This window comes from Jaculus jaculus, chromosome 12 (assembly GCF_020740685.1).
Source record: "Jaculus jaculus isolate mJacJac1 chromosome 12, mJacJac1.mat.Y.cur, whole genome shotgun sequence".
Lineage (NCBI taxonomy): Eukaryota > Metazoa > Chordata > Mammalia > Rodentia > Dipodidae > Jaculus > Jaculus jaculus.
The window spans coordinates 77,613,131-77,628,471 of NC_059113.1; positions in this window are offsets into that span (position 1 = coordinate 77,613,131).

A 15,341-nucleotide genomic window follows, 5' to 3' on the forward strand; every position below is an offset into this window, starting at 1 on the left:
TCTATAGATTTCAATACTGGAAGGTAAAGTTTTCAGATTTTGAGCACAAATATTTAGTTTATATGGAGTTATTTTTTGGAGGCATGTGTGTATAGTATGTGTGATGTGCTATATGTGTGGAGCATTCATGCACAGTGCATGCACATGTGTGTACACATGTATGTGCCCTTTGAGCACATGTGCAGAAGCCAAAGAATGTTGGGTGTTCCCCTCTACTAGTATTCTACACTGCTTTTTGAGACCAAGTGACTATCAACCCAGGACTTCCATTTTCAGTTATATTGATTGAGCAGTGAGCACCAGCCGTCTCCCTTCTCTGTCCACCCACCAATAGGACGGGGGTTATGAGCATGTGTTGCCATGCCAACCCATTTACATGGCTTTGAGGAATTGAACTGAGGATAAAGCAAGCCCTCAGGCTTGTGCAACAAGTGTTCTTAACAACTAAGGCATTTGGCCAGACTAGATAAATATTTATATAAAAATGAAATTTATTTTGATCCACATAAAATATTTTGAATAGAATTTGAATCTGTTGGCTTGTGATATTTTTCCAAAATTAATCTTTTCTTTCTACCTTGTAGAATAACATATAATAAAAGAGTGATAGAATAAAATATACACAACTAGAAAGTAACTTTACATGAAAATGATTTTTAATATGAAAGTATTATATCTTATTTCTATAACATTTATTAGATTTTGTTGGAAATAGGTCTAGAGTGATACCTGCTCAAAAACATAAAGGTAGTGCTTACAATTTTATTTTCTGTACACAAAATGTCCATAGTATGCATGGTCCCACAGTAACTGGCATCCACACAAATAGAAAAAATATAATTACATCAAAATATAACAGAAAATTACTGGAAGGGACTCAGTGGAGGGTGGGCTCAGGAGAGGATAAAGGGAGAAGGGTGGGAGATGACTATAATCGTGATATTTTGTCTATATATATGAAAGTTGTCAATTAATTTTTTTAAATGCACTAAATTAGGAGTCTTTGCCAGAAAAATTTTACCTTTAACAGTTAAGCAAATCCATACTTGTCAATTGATCAGTTGATGATATATGAGTAATCACACTGAATGCTGTTTATTAAGTTATCACTTGGGCAATACTAGGAAACGAGTAGTACTTAGTGCACATATCAAGTCTTAGGACATTTTGCGGTACTTTTGTATTTTGGTTCATGAGTTATGCTGACAGCAAAGATACTCTGTTATTCACATCACTGCAAATACAAACCAGTGAACTACAGTATTTCAGACAAAGTTAATATAATGATTTTGAAGGAAATGGTTAATTGTTTTGAGTGAAAAGCTAGAGAAGTCTCACTGGGAATGACATCTTTAAATGTGGTTTGAAGGGTGAGGAGAAAGTTGGCATGATTACATAAAGCTAAAGAATATACAGGTCGTGATTGTCATGTGTTATTTGTATGTGGACAGTTGTGTTGTCTGCACAAAATACCCACATCTCGATCTCTGGAACCTGTGCATGTCACTTACAGCAGAGGACACTGAGAAGATATGAATAGAGATTTTGACATAAGAAGGACTTTCTTGGTCTAGCAGTAGTAATTTATGTCTTGAAAACAGGGTGGAGGGGCAGAGAGATTTGACTCAGAAAGACTACAAAAGTGTGAAAACAGAAAGAGATTATAATATGAACATTACACATGTAACCACTAGCAGCTGATAAAAGCAAGGCAATGGATTCTTTTGAACCCTCCAGGAGCACAACTTCTTAAATTTTAATGCTAGCCTTGGTATATAAGTTTATATTTGTTATTCCAGAATGATGAGATAATGTCTCTCTTTTTTTTCATATCAATGAGAATGGACCTCCATTGCCTCAGCACCAAGAAACTACTGTTAAACAATTTTTCACCTATAGATGGCTCCTTTCAAGTGCAAACTCAACATGTCAGTTCCATGAGATTATTTTAAGACTCACTTAGCACTACTAATTTGAAAGATTCTATTGTTCAGACTCTCAATTTATACATCTTGTAACCTATATGCACTAAAATAATTTTCCTTTGCTTCTTGTCAATCTGAAACTGACCTTGAGTTTAAAATGTTCACCTCTGTGCACAAGGGAGGATATATAATCACCAGCACTTGCCTTGAAAAATCATGTATTTCATACATAAGAGTGCTCATAGGTATTTACAACTTTCCAATAGATCACAGGCTTAATTTGAATTCAAAAACTACAACTTTAACATCAGGTCATGATTATAAAACCATAATTAAAAATAGACAGTAGTTCCTAGTGAACACATAGAAAAGAATTACTTTAGAAACACTACAAGTGAAAATAAAGACATACTTCAGAGATGTTTTGGGTTGAGAATTAAGGAAATTTGATTAGATTATTAAAATTATGTCTGAAACCTATAATTTGGTCAGCTGGGTTCTGTTGTACTTAGAGAAAATAAGAGAAGTTTGGGTACATATTTTTTAAATATATTCACCATCAAATTTTTGCTAGATGTCTATGTGAATATTTGTATTTAAAAATAAAAATTAAATATAATAGAGATGCTTATAAATAAATATGGTTTGGGAGGAAAATGAAAGCCGTACTAATGAAAGAACACTCAAGAAAGAAAAATTATAAGTCCAGACCCTAGGAAGTAGAAGCATTGAAATGTTTGGGTAAAATGTACAAGGTGGGGACTGGAGAGATGGCTTAATTGTTAAAGTGTGTGTGTGAGAAGTCTAAGAACCCAGGTTCCGTTCCCCAGAACCCACATAAGCCAGATGCTGATGGTGGAGTTTGTGTCTGGAGTTTGTTTGCAGTGGCTAGAGGTCCTGGTGCATCCATTCTCTCTCTCTCTCTGTAATACATAAACAAATAAAAAATAAAAATAAAATTTTAAAATTACACATGGCATTGCATGTATCAGGAATTTGTTTGCAGTGGCTACAGGACTTGGCATGCCCAATTTCTCTCTCTTTCCATATAAATGAATAAAATATTTTAAAAATGTCTATCATTCTCTTTCTGCAAATAAATAAATAAATACAAAAAACAAGATTTTAAAATATTTTACAATTATCATATGTCAGCATGTAGGTATGAAATTAGCATATTAATGGATTGTATTGTGACTCAGTGTTTGATTTTTAAAAATGACATTAGAGTTGCTGATATAAGGGTTTTTTTTGTTTGTTTTTTTGTTTGTTTTGCTTTGTTTTTAGGTAGAGTTTCGTTCTAGCCCAGGCTGATGAAATTCACTAGGTAGTCTCAGGCTGGTTTAGGATTAGGATAGAATTTTCAACAATTTCTGAAATAGCCTTAACATTGTTTTGTACTACACATTTATTTATTTATTTTAAATAATTTAATTTTTTATTTTTGCAAGGAAACAGAGATAGAGAGAAGAGATACAGACAGGGAAAGGTGGGGAGAGAGAGTATGGGTGCTGCAGAGCTTCTTGCCCCTGAAAACAGACTCCATGCATGTACCTTCTGGCTTTACTTGGGCACTGGGGAACCAAGCCTGAGCTGTTGAGCTTTTTACCTGCTAAGCCACCTCCCCAGCCTGTCTTTCTTCTCCTTCTCCTCCTCCTCCTCCTCCTCCTTCTTCTTCTTCTTTTTTGTAATTAACCTATTTTTCTTATATAACAGAAAACTTTGCATGCTCAGTAAAAACACTATAACTGATAACATACAGGTAGCATTCATTGGCAAGTGCAGCACAGAATGCACATTCTGTGTTCAGAACCAAGGCTACAGGGTGAGAGCTACCAGAAACAGCTCAGATTTATTGTGCATTTGATTCTAAATTAATTTCCAATTACTCTGTACTCAGAAACCTTTTAATAATGCCCTTTTTTATAGAACTCCCATATTCAGTTATGTGACCACAAGGGATCGTGATCTACAGTTTAAGAAGCTGTGCTTTAGAAAGAGGGGCCTAGATTCTGGAAGAAGATCACTGAAGCATTTATTGGAACCATGACCAGCCTCCCCCTTTTCTTCTTCCTCCTCCTCCTCATCTTCCTCTTCCTCAACATCCTCTCTCTCTCTCCATGATATTCTACCTCACCTCAGGACCAAAATGAAGAAGTCAGCTGACCATGGACTGAAACTGTAAACAAAATAAATCTTTCCTCTTTTTCAATAAATAAATACATGTATGTCTGTGTAAAAAAAAAAAAAAATCCCCAAAGCTGCTACTACTGAATCCAAAGGAAGGAGCAATTATTTATCTGTTCCTACCAGAAAGGGAGAAAATAATGGGTTGACAATGAAAAAGCATTTTTAATTTTTTTTTGTTTATTTTATTTATTTGAGAGCGACAGACAGAGAAAAGGAAGGAGGGAGGGAGGGAGGGAGGGAGGGAGGGAGGGAGGGAGAGAGAGAGAGAGAGAGAGAGAGAGAGAGAGAGAGAGAGAGAGAGAGAGAGAGAGAAAGAAAGAAAGAAAGAAAGAAAGAAAGAAAGAAAGAAAGAAAGAAAGAAAGAAAGAAAGAAAGAAAGAAAGAGGTGCACCAGGGCTTCCAGCCAATGCAAATGAACTCCAGACACTGCACCCCCCCCATGCATCTGGCTAACGTGTGTCCTGGGGAATCAAGCCTCGAACCGAGGTCCTTAGGCTTCACAGGCAAGCGCTTAACCGCTAAACTATCTCTCCAGCCTGAAAAAACATTTTTTGATATTTTAGCTGAGGGGAGACTTTATAAATATGTAGATGTTCTAACCCAAGATTTTACTTGAGATTGAAAAACTAGTCTGTAGCAACAACACTTATGGGTGAAAATATGACGTATCAGTAATCTGTAAAATGTTCCATATGCCTGTTGTCTTCAGTTTTCATTTTTACTTTTCTATAATTATCTATATATCATTGTATTGATATGGGAATTTGAGATATCTTTGAAAGCAATGGAGCTTATCTCAGCTTTTGGTGGGCTGTAACTCAGATTTAGGGTGCCAGATGTTCACAGACATAAACCCTCCACTGAGTCAGTGGCCTTCTGGCTTTTGTCTTACGAATTTTGAAAAATGAAATCCATTGACCATACAGAGTGGAGTGGTGTTTAGATAATTTTTCTTATATAATTTATAGAGATTGAGCTTATAGAATTTAAGAAAAGGAAAGAAGACCAAGCTCCTGCTAGTAGGCAGGACTGGGTTCCTGGAAATGTGAAAAACTGTAGACCATGATTGGGTTCTTTTATAGGAATTTACTAGATGGAGATAACTTGATCAGTCTCTTTCACAATTCTCAACCATGGTATCCAGGTTCCATTAGGTTTCCAGAAAAGGAATAAAGCTGTTTGCATTCCTAGAATAGATAGTTATTCTTGGAACATGGTGGTTATTTCTTCTAGAAAAGAAAGTGATAAGGAAATACCAGATCCTTTTGGCATTCCCAGCCTCTAGAAAGATGGAGAGAGCAAGGAGCTCTGTTAGTGAAAAGGAGACAAGAAAGAACCTAATTCTACCTCACAGGTTTGAGGGCATTTACCCTCCTGTAGGCTCAAGGGTATTTCTTGTCTTTAGCCACTTTTAGCTTATATCCAGGGAAACTGCTCCTGCTAAACTGCCTCAATATAATGGTTAATGTATTTACACATGTATTTGAATTGTCATGACAAAAACAGTGCATGAATGAACTTATGATTTTATATGTGCATGTACACAACTATGCACACATCTGAGCCAGCAGGCTTCTTAGCATCATATTCTCATTGGTGGAGTCTTCTGTCTGCATTAATCGTAGAGTCTAGGAAAGGTCACTACTGCATGGCAAATGAATTTAGGAGAGTTACAGTGGAAAGCAAAATAGTTTGAAAAGAAGAAACAAAACAAAATCATAAATGTGAAGCTGCCTATGCAATTGCAAAAGAGAAGACATTTAGGAAGGAAAGCATTATTGACCTTTCAATATCTCCCTGGACAACTTTGGTCACATTTTATACTGTGGCTATCCTATGCTCCTAGGCAGTGGCATTGTTAATCTCCACTTGAATAAAAACAAATAGCCACACTTGAAACTAAGCAGCATTCTAAAATGACTCACTTCTTACTTCAAAGATACAATGGTAGTACATTTTGATCACAAGACTTCAAACAACTGTTTCCTCTCAGTTTTGTTCCCACATAAAGCTAACTTCAGTGGTTCTGGCTTTTTGAGCTAAAGATAGCCTTTTTACTCACCATAAGTCATTTTAATGTGAGCTATTATAAAATATTAAATCATTTAACTAAGCTCCCCTACGGGTATAGAAATGGTATTATTTCTTTTAACATTTTTAACAAATTTATCACACTAAGCTTCATATATCCATGAAAAATGAGCTTGGCTCTTGTTTCAAATATTGGGCAAGGAAACTGAACAGTCTTTTCTGGGAGCTCTTCCCTCCTCATCAGTGACTTAAGTAACAACCATCTAGGGACTCTCTTGAAGATTTTACTAATTTTTCCATAAAGGCTCATATGATGCCCAAACACTCGATTATGTGACATCAGTGATTAAAAAGCCTCTTTCCTAAATATATACTTTATTAATTTAGAATATATTAATGGAATCCAAACTAGTCAATGCTAAAAGAAGAGCCCCTTTATTTTGACTCCATGAAAGTTTTATAGAAATTGTTGGCTTCTTTCCCTGACATACTTTCTGAGGAGATCCTGCACTCAGAACAGTGCAAAAAAGAACTGGTTATAGGTTTCTGCCAAGGCTGTTCTCACCTGCTGTTATCAATTGTTTATCCCTGGGAGCTCATTGAGGATTATTATCTTGGGTTTGATATGAGACAAACCACTTTAAGACAAAGACTTGGGGCTGGAGAGATGGCTTAGTGGTTAAGCTCTTGCCTGTGATGCCTAAGGACCCTGTTTCAAAGCTCCATTCCCCAGGACCCACGTTAGCCAGATGCACAATGGGGCGCATGCATCTGGAGTTCGTTTGCAGTGGCTGGAGGCCCTGGCGCACCCATTCTTTCTATATCTATCTATCTGCCTTTCTCTTTCTCTCTCTCTATTGGTCTCAAATAAATTTAAAAAATTAACAAAAATATTAAAAAAAAGACAAAACTTGCCATGTACTACTGATGGGACTTTAGGACAAAAACATTGTGTTTTCCATTTGTAAATGTTAATTGAATTTGAGTCATTTGAGGTTTATATAATACAGTGGGGACAAATAGATGAGCATAGTGTCTCACTCACAGTAGACATTTAACAAATCGCACCTATTATATTATTACACAATTATGTGTAATACATATGCCATTATGCAGAATTAGAACTAGAATGAGTTGTGGAAAATTAGGTCAGAGATGCTGATCATGGAGATGGTTCCTGTTTCTCTGTCATTTTTTAACCATTTAAGCCTAATGTACCTGCTTTACCTAAGGACAAAAGCCATAGAAAATGCTATGCTGACAAGATTCTCTACTCAGTTTCTATTTTTTAGCGCTGGATATGGTGTTTTGATAGGCCAATTTAATGCCATTTTGGGAAAATAGTACAGCCAGTAAAGTAGAAAAATATAAGAAATATAGTGACTTTGGTTTGCTGATCTGCTGAGGGCTACAAAACATTGAGCATCTTCTATGGTCAGAAGAGGCCATTGCCCCTAGAACCACAATGTGAGAAAGGTGACGCTGAGGGTGACCATTCAAAGCTGAAAAGTTAAATTCTGTCTTAATGAAATAGTATAGCGTGTTCTCCTACATCTACTAGGAAAGGACACCTGCAATCTCTCTCTGTGAATAAAACGTTTATATCATTCAGTACTTCTTAGGATAGATGACATCTCACTTAATTTAATTGTTATAAATGTCTGCATGATTATTTTTTAACCCATGCCTTGATAATGTGAAAGAAAATCAGGTAATACAAAGAACTTATTCAATATAGGATGCATGGGAACATGGCTGGAATTCCTCTCAGTACAATATTTAAGATTTCATTCATTAAGGAAGTAACAGAACTTACCTTAGAATGTATATTGCTTATAATCAATAGTATAGGCACAAAAACATATGCAGAAAACATACAGTGCACAATTACTGGGATATAGAAAGAAATATTAGGATAAGACATAAGGTTATTGAGGAGGGTGATACAATTCTCAAACATTATTTCCTTTAAGATTTTATTGTAAAGCTTATGACTATAAGATTCAAATAAGATTTCTCAACGAAGTGTCAAGCTTATACTCAAGAAACCACCAGTCTCCAGAAGCTGTGAAGTGCATAATTAAATACAAATCCATCGTAATTCAGAGGCTAACAAATTATACTTACAATTTCAGATGTTCCAAATAAGTAATTAATTTTTCTAAACATTGCAGAAGGTGTTTAGTGTTTTATCTTTCGAGAGATGATTTTAATCTCACTAGTTCCAGCTGTGTACCTTGGGAAGATTTGTCACTTCTGTCTGCCTCTCCTTCCTGAGAAAAGAGCTGTGGATATTAAACTGAATGTTGATTATAAACACTTAAATTTCATGTGTTAGTATATCTTAAACTTTTGGAGATTCAAGCTTTGTGAAACTTTTTTTAATTGAAAATTTAATAGGCAAAATAAATCATTCCACTGAGACAGTAATATCATTTAACTCTTCTGTGATTATATTAAAAGACCTACCCTCACCTAATTGTAGTTCCTTATTGAGTGAAAACATGACCATCTTCCATTATTTTAGTATTCCTTACAAACTCCCTTTAAGGCACATGAAACAAAATCCTGATAGAAAAAATAAAATCCCAACTCTTTGGCTTAAAACCATGTTTCTTCAAATAGGAAAAAGAGGAAGTGAAAAAATGTGATATACCCTTAAGATCCTAAGCTGTTCTAGCTGAGATGTGGTAGTGATTGCTTTTTTTTTTTTTTTTTTTTTCTTCTGGAAATGGTAATGCTTTCAAGTGAGGATCATAGAGAATGACCTACATAGGAAATAGATGGTAGCATCTAGTTATATTTCTCACCCTTTGTGAGAAGCTTTTTGCATCCATACTGAACATAAGAAACACAGCATAATGCTCATTTTCTTTTCAAATGAGGTGCCACTAAGGTCAGAAGGGTTACTTGGAAAATAGGGGGAAAAAGAGATGATATGGTCCAAGGTGTTAATGCCAGTAAAAGAATCAGTCTTCACACGATACCTGTGTAGTTCACTTAAAGAAAATAAGACCTTTGATTTAGAAATACAAATATAGAAGTATATATATTACCTCTTTTAATAAGTCTTATCTCCATATGTATGTGTATATATATATATATATATATATATGTTTGTGTGTGTGTGTGTGTGTGTGTGTGTGTGTGTATGTATGTATATATATATATATACATATATATATATATATGTATATATATATATATGTATATATATATATATATCTCCAGAACAAAGTAAATCATCTGTATTATTTTTATTCCAAAGACTCATCAAAATCAAATGTCTTTTTAAATAATAGGTAATAGAATGTTATAATTTTTAAGACTTATAAACACATTTAATTCACAAATTAAATCTTTTTTTTTGTTTCTTAATCTGGTCAATTAGCAGATATATCTTATCATGTTATCCACATATTTAACTGGGAATTTTGCATGAGGAAAGCTGTCTCTTTTCAACCCATCATAACATATTATTGTTCTGTTTCCTAATGAGTTGCAAATTATCCTCAAGGAGCAGTACATTAAGATCATATTAATTAACCTAATGCATCAGATCTTTTCAATGAGGAAAAATGCCCAAAGATATAATATGCTATGGAAGTTTTCAGTAACTGAGAATTACTAGAGAAGGAATTGAGTGGTACCAGGAGTGTAATGATTTAATTTCCAAAAACAAATTCCCGATGGGCTTCCCTTTTTCAAACCTCTTTTTCATAACAGATTAAAAATATTAAAAAATGCTATTAGAATGGTACTTGTGAAGTGATTCAGGTGATACTGTGATATCATTTGAGAGTAGCTGAGGGTGAAAGAAAATCTATTTAGTAGTGACTTAGGCAGGGTAAGTGTGTTGAAACCTGTCATGTTGGCTTTGGTTAAAATGATTTTTGTCCTATAATTATATTAAATATATCCAAAATGGTGTTTGTCATCATAATATCATCCTTCCCTTAAAAGGTAAAATTGTGTTCTGCCTACCATGTACACATACAGTCATTTCAGAAACCTGAAGAAAGTGATAGATGTCTGCCAACATGCTCTTAGCAATTTGGGGACATTTGTAAAGACATGGGAAGAGATAAAAGCAAATAGAAATGGATTAGACAATATGCTAGCAATAAGGGAACATGCTTCTGTAAAAAAAAAAGGTTGAATTTATTTTACAGAAATTTATTTGCTCTACAAAAAGTGTTATATATTTATTGAATTTTATTTCTCTTATAATCATGATAAAATTTAATATATACTCACACTAAAAGAAGCATGTCTCTCAGTTATCAACCTCAAACAGCAAACCACTGAAAAAATGTAACAAAATTCCTCAATTATAAGAATAAAGGTACACATAAAACACTTTGCATGTAAAATACTTTTGTTGAAACATCCTTAATTTTTGAAACTATATTACACAATAGAAAATCCTGACTTAAGTACGACAGTATATATTAAAAGTGTGCCCTTAATTCTGCAACTCAATGCTCCAGTCAGGCTTACACCTTAGTAAAGATTTACAAATGGAAAAATGAACCAAACTAAATTCAGAAGATCAGAAAATGTACCATTTGCCTAAACTAAAAACTCTCAAGCAAATGTGAAAAATCTGCTTCTCATTTACGAGAAAAAAAAAAAAAAGTATTATAAAATCTGAAAACTGGGCTACAGAGATGGCTCTGGGAGTAAGAGCATTTTCTTTGCAAACATGAGGACCTGGGAGGGCCTCAGACCTCCTGAGTTGTGTATTCATATTTGCTGAAGTATTATGTCCAGAAAATCACTTTTACTGTAGACACATATTGTGATCCTAATCTTTTAGCCTTTAGCATGTGCTTAATTCTACATACTCCTCTCTCCTCCCCTTTGCCCATATAGAAATGATCGCAAGGAAGAGAAAGGAAGGGAGGAGGATACTTAATAGGTTGATATTGTATATATGTAATTACAATGATTGTAATGGGGAGGTAATATGATGGAGAATGGCATTTCAAATGGGAAAGTGTGGGGGTGGGGAGGGAGGGAATTACCATGGGATATATTTTATAATCATGGAAAATGTAAATAAAAATTAAAAAAAAAGAAAAAAAGAAAAGAAATGATCACAATATTTCTGAGAACCATAGAAGCTGCTTGGTAAACTATACTGAACAATATAACTTTAATGCTATAAAGTGTTACTGCAATTAAGACAAATGATATGAACAGCAGAATTCCAGCATATGAACTTATTGTCTCATAATTCAAGATGTGCTTTTGTGTATCAGACATAATATGAAAATTCAAGACAAAAGAATCTACTTATCTATTGTTATAGAAGTTCCTAAAAGAAGAGATTTTGCTACTATAGTGTCATCATACCATTATTCGGTGCTAGATTCTTGAGGCAGCCAAGCTCACACTTTAGCATGTATACATTTGTTCTCTTCAGCAGTGATGTTAGCAGGTTTCTTCTGAAAAATCATGCATGCACATCTATTTACTGAATGCATGTTGTTTTTAGTCTGTGGCCAGAGCAGAATCCAAGATTGCTCTTTTCCTACCACATCTAAGTAATAAGCTGAAACATGTCATTCAAAAATACAAACTATTCTATAAAGTATGCTAATCTAATTACTTCTTATTTATCTGTAAATCAGTGTGGTGGTTAATCTCAATTGTCAACTGAACAGGATTTAGAATCCCCTAGGAGTTAAATCTCTGAGCATGGCAATGAGGAAGATCAGATGAACTGATATTAGTAGATACCCATCCTAACTGTACAGCACCATACCATAGGCTGGGGTCCTGAACTGAATAAAAAGGTAAAAGCAAGCTGTACACAACATCCATGGCTCTGTTTCATGGCTGTGGATTGTATGTGACCAGTACCTGTTTCATGTTCCTAATGTCATGTCTGCCCTGCCATGGTGGGCTGCTCAGCCTTGAAACAGTAAGCCGGAGTGAAGCCTTTCTTCCCTTAAGTTGCTTCTTGTCAGGTATTTTGTCAGAACAACAAGGAATGTAACAAATACATTTTTTTTTTAAACTTATTCACATTGCTTAAGAAATCTTTGGCCTTAAGTGGAAAAAGAGTACATCCTGGGAATTTTTTTCCCTCTTCTCTTCATTGATCTTTTTATGTCAACTATCTGAAAATATTCACTGAACACAAATTAGGCTACCCTATTATAAAGTAAGTCTTTGATACCATGAAATTATCTAGTAGACAGGAAGTCTAGAGGACACATCATTACTTCTATGCTCTCAGCCCTCAGTGAATGTAGGGTTGTGTAATTCAGCAGACAGATGGTGAACATTGTAGCACCAATGCTTATCTATAGAAATTCTGAAAAACAGGTTTTCATAGCCCATTTTTGTTTGCTTGTTTATTTGCTTGTTTTCTTGATGTAGGGTCTTGTTCCAGCCCAAGCTGACCTGGAATTCACTACATAGTCACAGGTTGTCCTTGAACTCATGGTAATCCTCCTACCTCTGCCTCCCAAGTGCTGGAATTGAAGGCATGCATCACCATGTCCAGCTCATAACACATTTCTGAAACATTATTTACAATTATATATTTTTGCATATGTGAAATTTTTCCATTTGTTTTGCAGAAATTACATTTGAGATCACTATTGGGATTTAAACTAAAAGCAACTAATTCATTCTCTTTCTGCTTTGTCTTCCTTCGCCTGCACATCCCAGAACATACATTGCTAATCAGTTAGTTAGTTATTCACTATTGTGTCATGATGGGTAAAACAAAAGGCCCTTGATTCTATAATCTGTGGCTATGAGGCAAAGCCACTAGGCCTTCTATTTCTAGCCCATCACCATACATGATGGAAGGGATACTTCTTTTGATTTCACATTTAAAATAAATGAAATAGAAAATAAGAATGTGATACTAAACACCATATTTATTGATTTCCCTGCAAATATGCATGAATATAATGCACCCCAAAAGCATTGATACCCTTTTCAAATCTAATTAACAATGCAAATCCTTATGGTCTACATTTAAGTGTTTCAGCCTCTTTCCATTGTTTAGAAGATTCCAATGATAAATAGCCAACAATTTTCTTTCTTTATATTGCTGGATTTGGTCAACTTTCAAACCACCACCTTTTTGTAATTTAATGTTAGAATATCATCTATTACTTTTTAAAAATAAATATGTATTAAATCAAAGCAGATTTTTAAAATTTTCTGTTGAAATACTTTCTTTATAGGCAGGTACTAGGGAAGTGAATTGAGGGGGTGGGACACAAAACATGGTTCAAAACATCTTGCTCATTACAATTTGATATATAAAATGTATCTTAAATGAAATGCACAGATGATGTAAGCACTGCTACCACATGTAAGTGTAACCCCTATTTCTGAATGTCCCTTTCTTAGTAAACACCTGTAAAGCTGCCAAAGGCACAAAATCAAACTAGCTTTAAGTAACCCATAATGGGGGGGGGGGAAATTCCCACCTGATTATTAGAGGAAAACATTCAGCATATTACTACCCATTGAGTTATTTTGGAAAGGCTTTTATTTCTACTTTTTTTTGTAAGATTTTAATGTGCAAGCAAATACAGAAAAATAAGCATCACAGCAACCAGTTACATTTGTCATAATTTTAAAGACATTTTACCAGTAAGCTTTAAAAAAAAAAAAAAAAACTATCTGCAAAATAATGCTTGCCTTCCAGTGGAATAATCTCAGACTCAGACCTTAAGCTAGAAAAACAAAATTTCTGATGGGAAGCAATTTACAAAATCCCATCCTCAAAAACAGTATACTTCAAATTGTAAAATGATATCTCAAAAGGGGGGAGGAAATGTGCTTGAAAGAGGCCCCCAGGACTGGACAGTGAAGACACTGAGTGCACCAGCTGCCCATCTGCAGGTTAGCCACACATCAAGTAAGAGGATGAGAAAACATCTATGGACTAAACATCTGGCTCTGGTACCAAAGGAGAGAGAATAAAATACCTGTATGTGGTCCTAATGTAATAGTAGTTTAGAACATACTAAACACAATTTTTAAGTTTCTTTGTTTTTAAAATGCTCCATGTGCAATAGTATAGAAATCCACTGGGACTAGTAGGTGTTTTAAAAGATCAGCAGTTAAACAAGAATGATTTCTTTTCAAGTATGAATACATAGGTTAGGAGATGCTACAATTCTTTAGGCACATTCAAAATCGAATAATACAAAAAACAAAAGCAGAGCCCCTTTCAACGTCACTAGCACTCAGAAGAGAGATGGCAGAGGTTAAGTTCAGGAGGAATGTCAAAGTCTTACTTGCTTGGAATTCACTATGTAGCCTCCAGGTGGCCTCAATTTCATGTCAGTGCTCCTAATTTTGTCTCCCAAATGCTGGGATTAAAGGTGTATGCCACCACGCCTGGCTGGAAAGACTTTTTATGTTGGTTATTTTGATAAGACTTTGTTGTCATTTATTTATTTAGTTGAGAGAGAGAGAGAGAATGGGCATACAGGTTCTCTAGGCCTTCAAATGAACACCAGACTTATGCCACCTTGTGATCTGGTTTATGTGGGTACTGGGGAAGTACCTGGGTCCTTAGGCTTTATAGGCAAACACCTTAACTGGTAAGCCATCTTTATAGCTCTTGATAAGACATTTTATGTAAAGTAGACTAAAGAAACATGTCAAGTTCTTTATTTAATTTTTAAGAAGTTCTCATCAATAGCCTTCTAATACCTCAACTCCCTGTAAACTTAATTGACAGGTTGTGTGGTACTTAGAACTGTGGCAGAGGAACCTGGAAGCCTGCTGCATGCTCAGCTGACTTGTGCTGTGTTCTAGATTTCAGGAATCCTAAGGGTAGTTTTCTAGAAACATTATCTCTGGCTTCAATTTATCTGAATTCAACATGTCTAGAAATACTGTACACAAGTCCACAAATTTGTAAAAAACTAATTTACTTCTATGATATCTGCATTTTATGGGGTGTCTACCAGCTGGAACTTCTCCAGATTTTATTCTGACACAAAACAACCTTAACTGCTTGGGTCTGACTGCTGAGCTGTGGCTGTCTTGCTGGTCTAAAAATGATTGTAACAAAGCATGTACAAGAGACAATGTTACAAATGGCATTACATTTAAACCAGATTAATATTAGTGTAAGGGCAGTAGAGGGGAGGGGAGCTGTAAAATGCTTTCATATTTTGTACTTTAACCACCTATTTCCAGGGATAG